Below are 19,029 nucleotides of genomic sequence, written 5' to 3' on the forward strand. Positions count from 1 at the left end.
GAGCGACGTGGTAAGCTGTTATTAATTATTTAACAAAGTTCATTTGTTCATTTGATCGCTTACGATTTGTTACAACGCTTAGTATACCACTTCAATTATGAAGCATTACTCATAAAAGATACATATCCTGCAAAATGTCAAGGTTAATTACTCTACACTTAGTCACCAATCAAGTTGTTGATTGGATTGAAGAGGGCGACGAAGCTTTAGGACTTGTTCTCAGAACATTACTGCTGGCCAGAACTCTCTTTTTCCTCTCTCTCTCTTTTTCCCAGCTAAAAAGGAACATCAAGGAACTCTCCAACAACTTTTGTCACTGGAGATTGTTCAATTATGTGGCAGTCTTTGTGCTTACAATAAGACAACTTCAGCGCAGACATAAGACAAGAAAGGAATAATAGCTTGGCCTCTGCATTATATAACAGCTAAGCTCGACGGCACAAGGTTGTTCGGGTACATATACATCATTCTAGGATTGTGTCCTCTGCACCAGCATCATTAGCATTAAGGCTCCGTTTGAAAAATATGACTTTTTTGAAAAACATTTTTTAGGAAAATGACAATATTCTTCGATATTTGGCTGAAACCTAAAAATGAACTGAAAAATATTTTTCATCATTGAGTAAGAAAAATCTAATTTGATTTTTCTAAATAAACATCGATTATTCGGGCGCTAATGACTTGCACATATAGCAGTCGAGAAATCAGATATAGGCACTAGGGTCCTAGGTCCGGCCTCGATGGACCCCGACCCTGGCACCAGGGACCAGGGCACAGACTCCGGACTCTCAATCCCGACCTCAATGGACCCGAGCATGGGTAATGGGGACTCGGGCTCAGGCATTGAGGTCTCGGGCCCGACCTAAATGGACACGAGTCGGGCCTCGATGGACCCGGACGCAGGCGCGTGGGTCTCAAGCCTAGCCTTGATTGATCGGGGTGGGCACTAGCGTCACGGACCCATCCTCAATGGACCCAATGGGCCTACACGTCGGGGACTCTGGCATGGGCACTGGGGTCTAGGCTAGGCAAGGATGCCAAGGTGCCAGGTCTAGCCTTGATGGACATGGGCATGGGTGCCGAGGACATGGGCCCAGCCCCAATAGACCCAAGCTCGGGCCCCAAGGTCCCAAGGCCGGCCTCAATGGACACAGGCGCGGCCTCAAAGGACATGGGCCCAAGCGCCGAGGACCTAGGCACTATAACTGGGGTCACAGTTCCTAGGTCGGCCACGGGCATTGGTGTCCCGAGCTTAACCTCTATGGACCTGGGCTCGAGCACCGGGGTTCCGAACCCTGCCTTTTTGGACCTGGGCTTGGCTTCGATAGACCCCGACCGGACCCGGCCCCAACCTGGAGATGATGCCAGGAGCACGGGAGCAAGCATTGGGATTCCCGTGCCCAAATGTAGAGTTTCTGGTCCAAGTGCCGATATATAGTTATATTTTAAAAATTGATTTTCGATTTTTTAAAAAGAAAATCATTTTTCTAAATTTAAGTATAAATTTTCCATTAACATATTTTTCTAAGTGATCCAAACGCCGGAAAATGAGGAAAATGTTTTTCATGAAACAAACGGAGACAATGACTTTTTACATTCTGGAGTTATGTTCCTCGTTCTCAAGCTTAATGCCGTACTCCATTAGAGTATCAACAAGCCTCGTGCATTAAGAGAGGTTGAATCCTGAGAGTTTTCCGAATGGAGGTTTTCACATGACTCCACTCCACGGAAAAGGCTCAAAGTAGCATCTTCTGTGTTTGCGTAGGTCTACCCTTGGCTAGCAAGACCATTGAGGATGTCTGTGTGGTGCATATACATCTTAATGATGTTTTCATGCGGCTTCATCTTGAGCATTTGATTGTTGTCTAGAATTCATCTCTCTGATTCTGTGACTTCGTAAGTTCGCTTGTCTGTTCTTCTCGGGATATGATTGCAGGAGCCTGGATGTGGAATGGCCATTGTTTTTGCACCACTAGTTGGTGCTACAGGCGGCACCGGATCTAATTTCTTGTCGAGGTATAATAAAGATGGATGCTTCTTAGATATCAACGCCTATCAAGTCACTTTCATTGATTGTTTAAAGCACCACGTAATTCCACTAAACCAAGAGAAGGCTGGATCCGCGTCCATGCATGCGATTTCCAAGCAAAACTTTGGGTGGCGGAATATGAAGCCACGCCTTTCTCAAAAATCAGTTTAGATTATTCTACAAAAGTTGTTGGCCGTGAAAACGGTACTCAAGATCTCCATAACTAGAATCTAGAATATAATAATCGAGTAAAAGGGTAATCCAAGATCTCTATAACTAGAATCTAGAATATAGTAATCGAGTAAAAGAGATTTGCGCACATGATTTGGAATCCATCGTACTTAATGCGGAATAACGACGATATCACTAGCTTAATAAAATTGTCCCTCACAATAGTAAATGCTCCTTATGTGAGATAATTTGTGCATCAAGATTAGAGGAGAGACTTGATCACTATTTATAGAGTTTTAAGTTAGGTCCTCTCATCATGGAACAGGCCTTACTCGGCTCAAACTAGTCAGGCCCATATTAGACTAATTAATAATTTTTAAATCTTATATTATTAGACCAATCCCGTAAAATAGTAAATTATAATATCAATTAATTTAGTTCACATCAAAATAACTCTTACAAAAGTCACCCATCGAACCATAGTTATAATACAAAAACCAATGATTGGCCATGACTAGTGTTGAGAAATTTTGATACGTTTCAAATCAAAGAATTGCAATGATCGTCAACTGCAATAGTCGCCGTCACTCCATTTAGTAAATACTTTCAATTTGCCTTGTCGCATCAACTTGCTTAATACTGTTAGTTGACTATTACACCAGCTAACGGTGATACTTACAAGCACAGTTATGGTGGTCATTGACAACGATGAATCCTTTGAATTTTATATGAATTTCATAATCTCTAAAAAGTTGATATAATAAAAACTCATTTTGTAATTATACTTTTCTGTGACCCACTCGTAAAAGCACTGCTTCCGAATGTCCTAAGTACAGTACATCAATCATTTTTGTGTACATCAATTAGTGGCTGGCAAAAGAACATAGTACATCCATCTTGCTTATCCTGTCCAAACTCTTCCAAAATTCAAACCCAGACATGGAACTTTCTCCATCCTCCACCTTCTTTGCTCTGGCTCTCTTCCTCCTCATCGCTCTCAAACTCTTATCGCGATGGCTGAACCAACCCAAAAACCTCCCGCCAAGTCCACCGACCATCCCCATCATCGGCCACCTCCACCTCCTGAAATTCCCCCTCCACCACACCCTCCACGTCCTCTCCCAAACCTACGGCCCCATCTTCTCTCTCCGCTTCGGCTCCCGCCGGATGGTCATCGTCTCGTCAGCGGAAGCTGCCAAAGAGTGCTTCACCACTAACGACATTGTGCTCGCCAGCCGCCCAGCTCTTCTCATCAACAAGAACCCCGGCTACAACAACACAATCGTCATCTCCTCCCCTTACGGCGACCACTGGCGCAACCTACGCCGCATCTGTGCCCTTGAGATCTTCTCCTCCACCCGCCTGGCTTCTTGTCCATCCGGAGGGACGAAATCAAGCTGCTCCTCCTGAAACTCCACAAGACATCATCCTGCGATCAAGCGCCTGCTGAGGGTTTCACAAAGGTGGAGCTGAAATCGATGTTCTCCGAATTGACATTCAACATCATAGTGCAGATGGTGGCCGGGAAAAGATACTACGGCCAGGACGTGAGCGACATCGAGGAGGCGGCGTCATTCCGGGAGATGGTGAAGGAGATCATGAGCTACGGCGGGGCTTCGAATCCAGGGGACTACTTGGGGATTTTGAGGTGGGTCTTCAGGAGATTCGAGAAGAGACTGTTAAGGCTGAGCAAGAGAACGGACAAGTTTTTGCAAAAGTTGATTGAAGAACACAGAGAAAATGATAGAAATGGTGGTTGTGGTGGTTTAGAGAGCAAGAACACTATGGTGGATCACTTGCTGTCGTTGCAGGAGTCACAACCGGAGTATTACACTGACCAGATTATTAAAGGGCTTATGCTGGTACGTAGATAACCAAAATTCTTTCTATTAGATCCTTATCATGTGCTAATATATCCATGCTTAGATCATCCACCCGAATTCATAACTAGCTACCCAATTTATGAAGTTAGCATAGTAATTTCTTGGACGTATCAAGTAGGCTTTTTCCCTATGAACAAAGAAACTGTGGTAATAGTTTATCTTACATGAACGGTGGGTCGACGGCCTGTAAACGAAAATTGATCGGGATATCTTTTAGATATAGATATAAGAATAATTGGGGATAATTGTCTAAAAAGTCATAAATCTATTATACTACGATCAATTCAATCCTAAACTTCATAAAAATTTGTCAATGATCCTAAATTGAATAGAGCAACGAAAATTGTACCACACTAAATCCAATAATTGACGTTCCTGAGTCCATTATTTGAGGTTGTATCAGGAATAGTATTCTCATGTGGACGAAAATTCACCGGAGATAATGATCTTGGCCATTCCACACATTTAATATTCTGTGACCTGGGCTCCATTTCGCAGTTAGGTCAGAATAACCAGAGGCTGGAGCATTTTCGTTCAAAGGAAATTTTTTAATTTATTTTTTAATTTTATATTTTTCTCTATTCTTTTTTTTTTCCAATAAGGACCTGCAAGCCCTTGCCGGCCACCTTGCCCAGATCTGGCGAGGGTTGACCTTACCTGTCGCCAGCAAGCAAAGGCGGCTCTCGCCTGTGGCTTTCGAGGGCAGCCTCGCCTGTGACCCTCGCCCAAATCTAGCGAGGGCCAACCTCGCCTATGGTTGACAAGGGTGGCCTTGCCTAGGCGAGGTCGTCCCTCGCCCACTCGTCTCTGAGCATCGCTAGTGAAGAAAGAAAAAAAGGAAAAAAGAAAAAAAAAGTGAAAAATTCAAAAAAAAGTAAAGGATGAAAATGCTCCCGAAAAGTCAGGCCCTTATTTTAAAAAATATTCATTGCAGACTTTTATTTGAGAAAACTGTGGTACTTCATGCTTTATTTGGAATTTTCCTTAGAAAAGATGATGTAGGCCATTTCACACATTTAATATTCTGTGACCTGGGCTCCACTTTCCGGTTGGTTAGGTTAGAATAATCAGAAACTTAGGGCTCGTTTGGCAAGTTGCCAAATAGTGAAAATTTATGTTCTTTTGTTCCCAGAATCAGTTTGAGAATAGAATTGCGTTTATTAAATTTTTTGTGCCCAGGCACAAATTTGCAAACAATTATTCCCAGAATCAGTTTTGGAACAGAATCAAGAAGTAAAAAAAAGTAGCTTCTTGATTCTAAAAACAAATTTTCCATTTTTGATTCTTCTTGGTTTTCTTCTTCCTTCTTGATTTGTTGTTCTTCTTTCTTCCGGGCCTGCCGCCGGCCTGTCGCCGGCCAGTCGTCGGCCACCGGCCACAGGCCAGGGCCGGCAAGGATAGGTCGCAGCTGCGACGGCGAGGCCTCACCCAGCCATAGCGAGGTCAACCTCGCCGTCGCGACCCAGGCGAGGGAGATGGGTCGCGACGGCGAGGGTCGCGACGCCCTCGCCGGCCCTGGCCTATGACCGGTCGCCGGTGCCAGCGACCAGACATGGCCAAGGAAGGGAAGGGAAAGAAAGAAAAAAAAAAGGAAAAAAAAAGAAAGAAATATTAAAAAATTAAAAATATTATTAATAAAAAGAAATTTTGTGTAGTTACCAAACGCATTTATGTTCTTTTTCTATTCTAAGAATAGAAATTTTGGGCAGTTATCACCTTCAAATGCTTAGAAATTGTTCCCAGGCATGGAATAAAAAATAATCATTTCTAAGCAAAATCAGTTTTCGGACACAGAATCGTTGCCATACGCATCCTTACTTGTTCGACTTGTCAAGTTAACTTTTGCTCGATGACTAGATAAGGATATACGTGGGCAAAAGGATACTATAAGTGCTATAAGTTGTGTACGGAGATCACTTTGGTGCCATAACTTTTTTTTCGGATCACTTTGGTGCCAAATCGGAGGAAAAGAGATCACTTTAGTGACTCCGGCCAAAAAAAGAGCCACGTCAGATTTCCGGTGAGCCATGTCAGTATCGGAAATTAATAAAAAAAGAACCACGTCAGATTTCCGGCGGCCATGTCAGCATTGGCACTAAAGTGATCGTTTTTCAAAAAAGTTGGCACCAAAGTGATCCGAAAAAAAGTTATGGCACTTATAGTGTCCTTTTGCCGATATACGTGGCTCCATGCATGACGTTCAATTGCCTTCATTTACTTTGCGGTAGGCAAGAGGAAAAGTTCTTTCATAAGATGAAATCTTTTATTCATATGAAAGTGTAATTTATAAAAAAAAATATTCATCATTAGAAGTCAATTATCAAATAGATCTCTTTTTTTGGGAAACAGATTATTGAGATAATTAAATCTTGGACTTATATAAAACTTTATCATGAATCGGGTTAGATGCAAATCAAAATTTTTGAATGGGGGCTCTAATTAATATAGGATTGCTTGATGCCATATCTACATATCTTATACTATTTTTTATAACAATACATAGGTTTTGATTTTAGCCGGCACCGACACCACAGCTGTGACGCTTGAATGGGCGATGTCAGAGTTACTGAATCATCCTCACACTATGAAGTAAGCTGCCGAGGAGTTCGATAATGCAATTGGTGAGCAACAGTTGATAGATCGATGAAGCAAATGCTTCCAAGCTTCCTTATCTACAAAACATCATATCCGAAACTCCGCGATTAGATCCCGCAGTTCCACTTTTAGTCCCGCACATGTCCTCCGAGGATTGCTCCATAGGTGGATACAATGTCTCTCGTGTCACCACGATACTGGTCAACGCATGGGCCATTCATAGGGACCCAAAACTGTGGGATGACCCGACCAGTTTTAGGCCAGAGAGGTTTGAAAATGGTGAAGTTGAGCCTTACAAGCTGTTGCCCTTTGGGGTTGGAAGGCGGGCATGTCCCGGAGAGGGCTTAGCTCACCGGGTAGTGAGCTTAACTTTAGGGTCTTTGATTCGGTGTTTTGAATGGAAGAGGGTGAGCGAGGAATTGGTGGACATGACTGAAGGAAGAGGCGTGACTATGCCGAGGGGCACCGAGGGTGGTGCCCTTGGAGGCCATGTGCAGACCACGTATCATCATAACCAAGATAACGATCAGTGAGTTACGGTGGACACATTGCTTGTACAACTGTTTTTATGTCTTTATCAATCATGAGATGTGATGAAACTTGCTAGATGTAAAATATTAATTAAATATGTGTGTGTTGAGACTTATTTTTAAAATTAGTCTATTAAATCATGTGAGAAACTGTTATTAATTATTAAACAGAGTTTATTTGTTCAAATGTTCGCTTTCGATTTGTTACATTGTTTTGTACGTTGGTTATATTCATTTACTCGGTGGATAACTCTATGGATACAAGTACCTCCAATGCTATAAATCACTCTTTTTTCTATGGATGTCGTAAATATCTCATTCTGTGGATGCTTGTGTCTGTCTTCTTCAATTTTCAAACGTCCTTTCACACTCGGAAGGTTTAGGATCTATTTGCGGACGCCCTATTTCCCAGGTCAAACTGTTTTTTCTTCTGATATTGGGCTTTCCTCATCGGCAACACTTGCTGTTCGAGGTATCCGACTATTCTTGCTTCAGTAACCAGCCATTCAGAAAGTGCCTATGCCAACTTTTAGCTTTCAGAACCACCTAGCATCAACATGATTGGGTGGCTTGGATCAACTAAGCTCATTTGCATCCGGAGCAACTAATATTTTGAGGCCACCACCCTATTCCAGTGTGGGGAAGTTATTAACTATACCCGTCATAGTCATAGGAGGCACGGTAGATGATCTGTTGAATCTTGTGAGTCCCACGTGAATTTCACCTTATAAGGTAAATTTAATGCATTGGATTTATATATACAAGGGGCAAGGCTAATAATTTTCTTTCAATATGGCTAATGTTCATCTGGCCCATTTTTTGTGCCACCTAGACTCTGACATACTTAATCGGGAATCGAAGCTCGTAAATTCGATATAATTGTCAAAAATCACGAAGATAAGTTCACATGTAGAGATGGGAGAGGAACCGAGGTGAGCAGGTTTTGTTTGCATATGCTATCATTATCTATTATCAACGTTCAACGCACGGTTGAATATGTGCCATGTGTAAGATTGCCATTACAATTCCAATTGCTCACCACCCCCTCTCTCCCTTCAATTTGTTGCCAGCTATCGAAAAAAGTTATTTTGTATCATTTATCTTGCAAGGTGTCCTTCAAAGAGGAGTAACTATTGACACCTAAATTTTGGCGATCCTATTTAATCATGTATTGCATAAAAAATTAGGAGTCGACCAATTTTCATCAAAGACAACCAATTTTCCGTCGCTAATTAGCGACTGATTTATTTTCCGTCGCTAATTTATGCAACGAAATTTACTATTTTGAGACGAAATTAGCGACGGATTTTTTTACCGTCGCTAATTTGCGACGGAGAAAAAATTCCTCGCTAATTTGCGATGGATTTTGCGACGAAAACGAATTCGTCGCTAATTTGTAATTTATGACGGAAAATAACTTTCGGGATATCCACCCCCATCGTCAATTTCTCTCTCTGTACTGATTCCTCATATCCCCCCTCGCTTTTCTCCCTCCTTCTCCCTCTTTCGTTTCTCTCGATAAACTTATCTGTGCGCGCACAAATCAATCTCGGTAAAGCTTTTCTACTGGTAAGTATCATAGCTAACTTCGTGACTAATTGGCGACGAATACGGTTCGTCGCAAAACTATTCATCGCTGGATTCAAATTTTTTTATTTTATTGACTATTTTTTTATTTTTTTTCCTAACTTCTTCGCCGGTCACCGGTCCAGCGACCGGCGACCGGTGAGCTCGCTCGGCCTCCCCCATGGCGGTCGACCTCGCCGTCGCCCGGATCTAGGCGGCGACGAGGTCGACCGCGGCCATGGCGAGGCCGCTCGGCCTCCCAGATCCGGGGAGGCCGAGCGGCCTCGCCCAGTGTGTGCGGTCGACCTCGCCGTCGCCCGGTCGGCCAGGCGGCCATGGCAAGGCCACTCGACCTCGCCCGGATCTAGGGAGGCCGAGCGGCCTCGCCCAATCCGGGCGGTCGACCTCGGCTAGTCGCCGGATCCGGGCGACGGCGAGGTCGACTGTCACACCCGGGCGAGGTCGAACTTGCGGCCTCGCGCCCGGAGAAAAATATAGGGAAAAAAACATAAAAAAAAAATTTAAAAAATTCGAAAATAATAAAAAATTATTAAAAAAATGAATCTTAAGTGATTTTTCTTTTTTTTATGTACGTGTCCATTTGAAGGTCTCGCAATCCAAGTGAACGCTGCAATTCTCATCAAATTGATCACTTTCTACTACAAAGATTTCAGTCAAATATTTGGGTAAGTCTTCCTTACATGGTAATTTTTTCATTTTTTTCAATTTTAAAGTAATTGTTACGTCAAAAACAAAATTTTAATTTTTATAATTTTATGGTTTTAATTAAGAATAGTAGATATGATATTTTTAATATTTTACGAGATTTTTTTTTATTTTTATAAAGACACAATGCAAAGAGACAGGGCTTGGATGTATAATAAGAACTTACCTGGACGTAGAGGATTGACCGATGAGTTTCGTACTGGGTTGGAACTATTTTTAGACTTTGCTAATAGTGAATATGAGTTCATGGATGGAAATAAGTTAAGGTGTCCGTGTAAAAAGTGCAGTAATGGTAAATTTCATGTGTGTGATAAAGTTAGAGAACATCTTTGTAGGTTTGGGTTTACTCAATACTATTATAATTGGACTTACCATGGTGAACCATTTATATCTGATGAAGGATATCGAAGAAGTGACCAATTTTTAGTTAGGGAAGAATGTAGCTATTATGACCAATTGAACCCATACGAGAGGATGGTGATTGATGCAGCTGGTCAGAATTTTGTTTCAAATACGAATCATGCAAGTACTAGTTTTACTCCTACACTTGAACAAGTGGGTACTAGTCATGCATCACAATTGGAAGAGATATGAGTAACTGGTTTTGATGAGAATGTGTGTAATGGAACTTTTCCATCTAATCAGTTCTGGGAAGTGTTGAAAGCAGCAGATGAACCTTTATGGGCAGGTTGTAACAACCACACTAAGTTATCAGTGACAGCAAGACTGTTAAATAACAAGGCAGAGCATAATGTGTCTGCGGATTGCTTCAACTCTTTTATTGAAGTAATGCGAGAAACAATACCTCGTGATAACATCATGCCAAGTGATTTTTACGATATGAAAAAGCTAGTGGATAACTTAGGTCTTCTGGTTGTAAGGATTGATGTATGTAGTAGGGGTTGTATGTTATATTAGAGAGATGATGAAAATGCAGAATCTTGCAAATTCTGTAGTCAACTTAGGTACAAGATTAATAGGAGGCAGGGTCGTAATCAGAAGCGTAGACCATGCAAGCAAATGTTTTATCTGCCCATAATCCCCAGATTGCAAAGACTTTATGCATCTCAAGCCACTACTGAACACATGACTTGGCATGCAAATCATGAAACAGAAGAGGGTCTAATGTGTCATCCTTCAGATGCAGAGGCATGGAAACATTTTGATAGAACATACCATGAGTTTGCGATAGAGCCTCGAAACATCAGGTTAGGTCTCTGTGCTGATGGATTTGTCCTATTTGGGAAATAAGGAAAAAGTTATTCATGTTGGCCAATTATCTTAACACCGTACAATCTTTCACCTGGTATGTGCATGAAGACACCTTATATGTTTTTGACATTGATCGTGACTGGCCCGCAAAATCCGAAAAAGTTAATAGATGTTTATATGCAACCATTGATTGAAGAGTTACAACGGCTATGGGATGAAGGTGTCCTTACATATGATGTTTCTACCGATCAAACATTTGTAATGAATCTTTGCTCTTCTTTGGACGATAAATGACTTTCCAACTTACGGAATGTTATCTGGATGGAGTACAAATGGGATCTTAGGATGTCCGATATGTTTGGAGAGATCAAAATCATTTAGATTAAAACATGGAAAGAAGCCCAGCTATTTTGACTGTCACAGACAATTTTTACCGATAAATCATACATTCAGAAGGAATAAAAAAGAGTTCATCAAGAATAGGACTGAAAGAACACCTCCACCATTAAGGTTGACCGGTGATCAAAATTGGAAGTGGGTGCAGGACTTTCCAACTGTTGCTCAGAACCCTCACTGCACAACTATTGCGTACGGAAGTACACATAAGTGGACTAAACGCAGTATATTTTGGGATCTACCATATTGGAAGGCCCATCTTATTCATCATAATCTTGACGTCATGCACATAGAAAAGAATGTTTTCGACAATATCATAAATACTGTGATGGATGTCACCGGAAAAACAAAAGACAACTTGAACGCAAGAAAAGATATGAGAGATATTTGTGATCGGCCAACACTAGATGTGGATGCAAGCAGTAGGGGACCAAAATCAAAAGTAGTTTATACATTAGATAAGGAGCAGAGACGAGTTGTTTGTCAATGGTTGAAATCTGTGCAGTTTCCTGATGGATACGCTTCGAACCTCGGGAGATGTGTTGATTTGAATGAATGCAAGCTGCTAGGTTTGAAGAGTCATGATTGTCACATATTTATGGAAAGACTAATTCCAATAGCTTTCAAGGAAGTTCTACTGAACTTTGTATGGGGCGCCATTACAGAGTTAAGTAATTTTCTGCATGATATTTGCTCGACAGTGTTAAAAGCATCACACATGGAGAAACTAGAGAGAGATATTCCAATTATTCTTTGCAACTTAGAAAGGATATTTCCTCCATTGTTTTTTGGTTCGATGGAGCATCTCTTAGTCACTTGCCTTATGAGGCCAAAGTTGCAGGTCCCGTCCAATTTCGATAGATGTATCCATTTGAGAGGTAAAAATTTTTTTAAAATAAAGTTCAAATTACTTTATTATATATTATGTTCCGATAAGCTTCTTTCTATTGCAACTAGATTCTTATATCATTTGAAGAAAAAAGTGAAGAATAAGGCATGTGTTGAAGCTTCAATTTGTAATGCATATATTGTGGAAGAAGTGACAACATTTGCATCATACTATTTTGAGCCGCACGTGCAGTGCAAGGGGCGGAGAGTAGGCAGAAATGATGAGGGCCCCATTGATCTCAATTGCAAATCATTCTCTATTTTCAATTATCTAGGTCGATCAAGCGGCGCATGTAAATTTCGCTACTTAACAGGCGAAGAATGGCATGCAGCCCATACATATATTTTACTGAACTGCCCAGAAGTCGAGCCATACTTCGAGTAAGTGTAAATTTGCAAATATATGTATTGTGTGTCAAATATTTGCTAATATATAAATGGTATTTACTAGGATTTTCCAAACTTCAATGTATGGACTACCACCAAATGAGTTTGAGCATTTGTGCGATGAACAATTTGCAGCATGGTTCAAAACATATGTAAGTTGCCTATGGACCAAAACCAAGTTATTAATATTTTATACATCATTTATTAAAATATATATTATTGACTTTGCGTGTATAACCTTAGGTTCACAGTAATCATGATGAACTTGGAGAGCAAGGATTGCTATATCATATGTCATGGGGTCCAAAGTTAAGAGTACGAAGTTGGCCAGCATATTTCATAAATGGATATAATTTTCACACTCAAGAATATGAAATGGGAAAAGCCACAATGAATAGTGATGTGTGTGTTCGGTCATCCAATGGTGGCAGTTCAAAAGATGATTTTTATGGCTTGTTGGATGAAATCATAGAGATAGAGTACCATGGACCATTAATGCGGGTTGTGTTATTTAAGTGCAAGTGGTTCGACCCCGTCAAAGGAATGAAGGTGCATACAAAGTTTAATTTGGTTGAAATAAATCACAAGAAAAGATATATGAAATATGAATAATTTGTCTTGGCACAACAAGCAATTCAAGTATGTTATGCATCATATCTTAGTTTGAAACGTGACAAAGCTGATTGGTGGGCTGTATGTAAAATTAAAGCACGGAGAAAAATCGAGGAACACTGGAATGATAGAGCCTATCAACAAGAGGAAGTTTGTAACACGATTGAAACTGAGGAATATAACATTCCAACTTTACGAGATTCATGTGGAGCAATAATAGATGTGGATCCAACTGAAATTTGCGAATTAAATGTAGAAGATGGTACAGAATCTGATTTTGAGACAGATGATGAAGATGGTGCTCATGAAGAAGATGAAGATCAAGATCAAGATCAAGACGAGGACGAAGATGCAGATCAAGACGAAGACGAAAACGAAGGAGAAGACAAAGACGAAGACGAACATGAAGATTAAAATTTTTGTGACAAAAAACTAATAATGTGTAATTATTATTGCGACATGTGTTATTTTGGTTGTCATAATTATTATTATTGTTCTTGTTATTATTGTTATTGTTATTATCATTATTGTTGTTGTTGTTATTGTTGTTGTTGATTATTCTTATTAATGTAATTGATCATCGGAAAATTCGTCGCTAAATTAAGACAAGTCAAATATTATTCGTGCGATGACATTTGCGATATTCTATTTTCCATTGGATTTGGATCGTTGCTAATTTCGTCGCTCATTTTTCGACAAAAACTTATTCGTGGCTACTGTTCATCGAAGAATTAGCGACGGAAGTGAAATTCGCGGCCATTTTAAAATCCGTCGCAAAATTTGCGACGGAATCCCAAAATGGCCGTGAATTTCGAATCCGTCGCAAATTTTGCGACGGATTCGAAAATGACTTTTATCAACATTTCCCTCGCAAAATGGCCTTTATCAACATTTCCGTCGCAAAATCCATCCCAAATTTGAGACGGATTCGAAAAATGGCCTTTATCAACATTTCCGTTGCAAATTTGCGACGGAATTTGCGACGGATTCGAAAAAATGGCCACGAATGTGGAATCCATCGCAAAATCCGTCGCAAATGATTTTGCAATGGATTCGAAAATGGCCTTTATCCACATTCTCGTCGCAAAATCCGTCGCAAATTTGCGACGGATTCGAAAAATGGCCTTTATCAACATTTCCGTCGCAAAATCCATCGCAAATTTGCGACGAATTCGAAAAAATGGCCGCGAATGTGGAATCCGTCACAAAATACGTCGCAAATTTGCGATGGAATTTGCGACGGATTCGAAAAAAAAGGCCGCGAATGTGGAATCCGTCGCAAATTTGCGACGGATTCGAAAATGGCCTTTATCCACATTTTCGTCGCAAAATCCGTCGCAAATTTGCGACGGATTTAAAAAATGGCAGCGTTTTTTGAATTCGTCACAAATTTGCGACGGATTCCAAAATGGCCTTTATCAACATTTCCGTCACAAAATCCGTCGCAAATTTGCGACGGATTCCAAAATTGCCTTTATCAACATTTCCGTCGCAAAATCCGTCGCAAAATTTGCGACGGATTCGAAATAATGGCAGCGAATGTGGAATCCGTCGCAAATTTGCGACGGATTCAAAAATGGCCTTTATCCACATTTCCGTCGCAAAATCCGTCGCAAATTTGCAACGGATTTTGCGACGGATTCCAAAAATGGCCGCGTTTTTCGAATCCGTCGCAAATTTGCGATGGACACATTTCCGTAGCAAATATGCGATGGATTTTGTGACGGATTCCAAAAAATGGACGCGAATTTTCAATCCGTCGCAAATTTGCGACGGATTCGAAAAATGGCCGCGGATGTGGAATCCGTCGCAAAATTCGTCAAAAATTTACGACGGATTCGAAAAATGTCCGCTTCCACTTGAGTGCATATTGACTTTCTTTCCCCCTCTCTCTCTCCCTCTCCCCTCTGCCGCACGCAACCTCACGCTCACGTCCCTTCCCCCTCTGTCCCATGCAGCCTCCTTCCCTCTCTCTCTCTTCTTTTTCTTTCTTTTCTTTTTTTCTCTTCTTCTTCCTCCTTCGTTCCTCTTCGCCGCGGCTTCTGCTTCATTCTTCCTTGTTGCTCATTGCCGACCGCCATTCGTCGTCCGCCTTGCGCCACCGTTCGTCCGGCTGTCGCGTCGCCGTCTGCCTCCGCCCAGCTGCACCGCCCGTTCGCCGCCGTGCCCCCCTCTGCCGACTGCCTTCCCCTTCCCCTTTGCGAGCAAGCAGTAGCTCGCTCGCCGCCGTGTCCGCCACGACCCGGCGCTGCCCAGCCGCCGTGTGTTGTCCCCACCACCAAACCACCAGCCCGCCGTCACCGTCGTCGCCTGCGCGCCCGGTAGCTCGCAGCCGCGACTGTCGCCGCTCCGCCCGCTTGCTCGCCGCTCGCCTAGCCGAGCTCGCCGCCGCCCGGCTCGCTCACGCGCCTCGGCCCGAGCTCGTAGCCGTCGCGCCGCCCGGCCCGCCCGACGCCATCCCCGCCCGGCTCCACCGTCGTTTGCCGTAGCCACCGAGTTCCCCGTTGCCGCCGAGCCTCCGTCGCTTGCTTGCTCGTCGCCGCCGAGCCGTCGTCGCCGCCGAGCCGTCGTCGCCTGCGCGCCCGGCAGCTCGCCCGTGGCCGAGCCGTCGCCCGTGGCCGAGCCGTCGCCCGTGGCCTAGCCTCTTGCCCAGCCACTCGCCCGTCCGTTACCCAGCTCGCCCGGCCACTCGGCCCGCCATGGCCCAGCGTCGTGCCGAGCGCCTGGCCGACTAGCCGTCACTTGCGCCCGTGCCAGCTCCTGCGCCAAGCCCACCACTGGCCGACCGGCCATTTTGCCCATTGTTTGATTTTTCTTGGCCTTGAACCAAGTAAGCGACTCCCTAAATCCTACCTAGTATAATGGATATTAATCGGACTTGTTTAGGGATTGTTTAGTGTCGGATTGGTTGCTAAGTTAGGGTTGCTAAGTTAGGGGCCGATTTCAAGATTGCATGTTGCTTTGATCGATGTTCGCCTAGTTAATTTGCCGATCATGTGGCCGATTAAGCGTTCAATGACGATCGTGTGGTTGATTAGGGTGCGCATGGAATGCATTCCGGAACAAAAATTCTGTTCCGGAACAGAATGACGTTTTTTAAAAAATTTCCGGGATGCATTCTGGAGCGATTTTTGCATTCTAGAATAAAAATGCGTTTGTTAAAAATACTTGATTCCAAAATGCATTCTTGATTCCAGAATGAGTTTTTGGCAAGAAAAAGAGAAGCTACAAATTGAATCCGGAATGCATTCTCCCTATTTTCTCACAAATTTTTTTTTCCGGAAAACGCATAAAAATTGAAAAATTCTAGAAAAATTCATAAAAATTTCCAGAAAATAAAAAAAGTCAGATTTCGGGAAAATATGAAATTTGGTGAATTTTTTTAAAAAAAAATCAAAAATTTCAAAACTTCACAGAATGGCTTAGAACACATGTGGCCACCCACTTTGAGTGAAATTTAAATTTTTTGATGTGCCAAAAAAAAATCAAAAATTTCAAAACTTCACAAAATGGCTTAAAATATCTGTGGCCACCCACTTCGAGTGAAATTTAAATATTTTGAGGTGCCCAAAAAAAAGAAAAATAATAAAAAAATAAAAATTTTCAAAACTACACAAAATGGCTTAAAATAGCTGTGGCCACCCACTTTGAGTGAAATTTAAATTTTTTGAGGTGCCCAAAAAAATAAAAATAAAATAAAAAATTTCAAAACTTCACAAAATGGCTTAGAATACCTATAGCCACCCACTTTGAGTAAAATTTAAATTTTTTGAGTTGCCCAAAAAAATTAAAAAATAAAAAAAATAAAAAATTTCAAAACTTCACAAAATGGCTTAGAATACCTGTGGCCACCCACTTTGAGTGAAATTTTAATTTTTTTAGGTGCCAAAAAAAAATTAAAAAAATCAAAAATTTCAAAACTTCACAGAATGGCTTATAATACCTGTGGCCACCCACTTTGAGTAAAATTTAAATTTTTTTAGGTGAAAATAAAATCAACAAATCAAAACAGATTTCTGTTCCAGAAATCAATTTCTGGAGCAGAATTAGTCATGTTTTACCAAATAGATTTCTCCTCCAGAAATCAATTTCTGGCAAGAATTCCAGAAATCAATTTCTGGCAAGAATTTGATTTCTGGAGTAGAATGGTTACCATTCGCACCCTTAGTTGTTTAATGCCAATCGTATGGTTAATTAGTTTAATCGTGTGGTTGATTTGCTTAATTGTGGCTGATTGGTTAACTATGGCTCGATTATGTGGGTTGATTGATGATCGTGTGGCCGAGAACGAAGATCATGTGGCTGAAATTGATGTTTCATGGTTGATCTTGTACTTGATGAATGATCGTGTGGTTTGAAAGTGGATCGTGTGGTTAATTATGGCTATTGTTGGCTTAGCATGGCATATCGTGATCATATATTGATGTTTGATATCAAAATGAGTGCGATTCATAGTATATTTGTTCGTAGGAAATTGCACGTCATAAACACTCGGCATTGGCTAATTAAGAGGATACATTTTCTGCTTCGGAAAAGCCTCAACTTTATCTCTTGCTTTCTGAAACAAAATGGTAAGTTTCGTCATGTATGTCATTATGTGTCCCTAATACGTGTTCATATTTTTTTACATATTTGTCTAACCTTCCTACTTGTCAATATAAACGTGGAGGTTACATGCATAGAACACCAGCCCCTTCCTCGTCCTCGTCCCCGTCCCTTTCCTCTTCCCCTGCCCTTTCATCTAACCCTTAACCACTATATGCCGATGGACAACATGGACACGTTGGCCCTTCCTCCAACCTTCAAGAACATGTTAGGGGACTTGGACACATGCGAACTGAATCTCCTTCAGATCCATCTCCTTCCGTTCCACCTTATTATTCAGCGCAACAATCGAATAATGAGGGAAACACAGGTGAAGAAGATAACCGAATCATGATATGCCCATGTGGAGATTCGTAAGTACTTCATTTTTTTAAGTATATGTAATATTTATGGTTTTAGATATGGATGTCAACTGAATTGTCGATGTTGCACAATAGCTGTATGTTTGCAGATTCACAGATTCTACGTTTGTTGTGAGGGAACTGAATAAAATAGTAAAAAACTATTGGATGGGGCAGTATATTAATTACAGCAGTGCTCCACAAGAAGTGAAAGATTTGTGGTGGAATGAGTTCAAGGTAAGTTTTAGATATTCTATTTTCTCACCAACTAAGTTCGGTGTAGTATATTGATGGTCAAGAATGATGTAAAGGGACCAGAACAACTCTTTAGATTTCGGTACTAAAGGGACCAGATATTTTCCCCGAGATGAACTTTACAAAATCTATCGCCGAATTGTCTGGTGCATGGTAATGGATATGTGACCATCATAATAACTTTCAGTTGTTTTTGTATTGATTGCAGCGGAAGTTCAGGTGGGATGAAGAGGAAGAGAATGAAGTGAGAAGAATTTTTAAGAAGAAAGTCAGTGATCACATACAAAATGTGATGAATAGAGCGAAGATCAAGCAAGTGAAGCCGGCTTTCATTACAGCTGACAATTGGACGGAAATTAACAGAATTTGGGAAACTGAAAAGAATCAGCAAATCAGTGAGCAGAATAAAAAGAATCGATCTTTTAGTTCTAGTGAAAGGTTTGCCACATATGCTGGGGGCTCTATCAACATTGGGGAGCATCGAAAACGAATGGTAAGTCTGTTAAATAAGTTATAAGTTAATTTAATTCAATTACTCATGTTTACATTTTGTAGGCACATGAATTGGGGACGGAACCGACATTTGCAGCTACATTTGAACGCACATTTCAAAAAAAAGATAAGACATGGACTGGCGATCGAGCAAAAGCTATTAAGGTATATAAGGTTATACTTTGGACTTTATGAAAACTAGAATGAAAACCGTGAATGCTTTTAATATTTATGGTAGTTATATATATGAAGTTATTTTATTTTCATCTATATTGTTAATGTAGGAAAAATATGATGAACTTTTAATGAGCAATTCTAGTAGTGGTGATGGTGTTGATGGG

The 19,029-nt window shown here is 41.3% G+C and overlaps 1 pseudogene; it reads left to right on the forward strand.

Moving 5' to 3' along the window:
• The first annotated feature begins 3,065 nt into the window (after positions 1-3,065).
• On the forward strand, positions 3,066-7,287 carry LOC130134672 (cytochrome P450 81E8-like; annotated as a pseudogene).
• Positions 7,288-19,029: the final 11,742 nt, after the last annotated feature.

This window comes from Syzygium oleosum, unplaced genomic scaffold, assembly GCF_021117445.2.
Source record: "Syzygium oleosum isolate NSW1041296 unplaced genomic scaffold, Sole_v2.1 Sole_v2.30, whole genome shotgun sequence".
Classification (NCBI taxonomy): domain Eukaryota; kingdom Viridiplantae; phylum Streptophyta; class Magnoliopsida; order Myrtales; family Myrtaceae; genus Syzygium; species Syzygium oleosum.